Below are 1,364 nucleotides of genomic sequence, written 5' to 3'. Positions count from 1 at the left end.
TGATGCCGATATTTGAAAAATGCCAAATATCGGGCGATATATCGGTCGACCACTAATCTGTGCTAATAATAAAGATGTTTCTAATCGATATTCTTTGTTTGCAGAGAAGCACACAAAAGGGAGGAAAGGTTTCAGGAACGTGTGGAAGGCTGTAAAAAGCCACTTCCAAACCCTCAAAACCAAAGTGTGTCCTCGTGTGCCTGACCGGGAGCCATCGCAGGAGCATCCACAAACATCCAGAGCAGAACCGACAGCAGACACAGATCCGCTCGAGTCCCAGACAACAGATCGTGAGTCTCCAGTTATTACTGCTCTGATTCATTCAGTCTGTTTCTGGTTTTATTACAAAGCGCTGCTGCTGGATTTCAGTCTCATGCTGTACATTAACATGTTGTTGTGTTTTTCAGAATGCCTGATCCTTTCTAATAGACTGAGACGGGAATTTGCATCTCCACACTTTGGCTTTCCTTATGAAGCGAGACCTCAACATGAAGCAGAGTACTTCTGCTCTCTCTATGAAGTGGGAGAAGAAGTGGGATCGGGAGACTATGTAGTCGGTGTCTATGAAGGAATTAGAAGATCGGATGGCCAGAGGGTATGTTGCTCTTTCTGCATAATCAAACTTTTTGCCTCTTGTTTCTTTCTGTGAACTTTGAGTCCAGACATAAACATCAGTGTTTACAGTAGGGATGTTCATTTTAACCGTTTAACCGACGGTAAGAATTTTGACAGATTAATACAATCAGTTAAACGGTTTAAAAAGTAATTTAATTATTTGTTTTTTCAGTAATTTATCAAAATATTTAAAACGGTTTGCTGCATGGTTAAAATACGCTACGCGTATAAAAAATGTGTGTAGAATAAGTCGCATTTTATTATTTCAGAAATAGGGCTAATGCTGACGTGAAATGTTTACAAACATTATAATAAACACTAAACATAGCTAGGCTATTTTAGTTCCCCTCACTCCACAACAAATCCTTTCAATTAACAGTATTTAGAAAAGAACAAGAATTAAAAATATAAGAAGCTCTAGCAATATAAATGACGAGCCAAAATGAAAACGAAACTGAAGCCAACGTTGGGTCTCTCATGCGACACAAAATCAAATGTTTTCGTATTCGCGACGTATTTGAATGCCAAAATATAATTTATTATGTAGCCTAGCCTAATTCACTCGTGTTCCAATATCCACGTAAAACAAAATGTTTTGCATAACATCACGGCGGTACAGCGATAACGCTTAACCTTAACGGCTTAACAGATTTTTCTACATATTTTTTACTACATAGTTTTTTCCCATATGTTTGACTGACTGTATTTTATTATGATAATGAACAGGCTGCATTGTCAAGGTAGCAATG

The 1,364-nt window shown here is 37.9% G+C and overlaps 1 long non-coding RNA gene across 1 annotated transcript in view; it reads left to right on the top strand.

Annotated features, from left to right (window-relative positions):
- The first annotated feature begins 111 nt into the window (after nt 1–111).
- The window catches only part of LOC107706269 (uncharacterized), a 2,141-nt gene continuing 888 nt past the window's right edge, over nt 112–1,364 (top strand). Inside the window, exons 1-2 of the long non-coding RNA XR_001636138.1 lie at nt 112–290; nt 408–595. This is a non-coding gene — a long non-coding RNA (uncharacterized LOC107706269). The remainder of the gene's footprint in view (nt 291–407; nt 596–1,364) is intronic.

Source organism: Sinocyclocheilus rhinocerous, unplaced genomic scaffold (genome assembly GCF_001515625.1).
Source record: "Sinocyclocheilus rhinocerous isolate Xijiao unplaced genomic scaffold, SAMN03320098_v1.1 scaffold3797, whole genome shotgun sequence".
Classification (NCBI taxonomy): Eukaryota; Metazoa; Chordata; class Actinopteri; order Cypriniformes; family Cyprinidae; genus Sinocyclocheilus; species Sinocyclocheilus rhinocerous.
The sequence above is the reverse complement of the archived record's forward strand: the minus strand, read 5'-3'. Positions and strand labels throughout refer to the sequence as shown.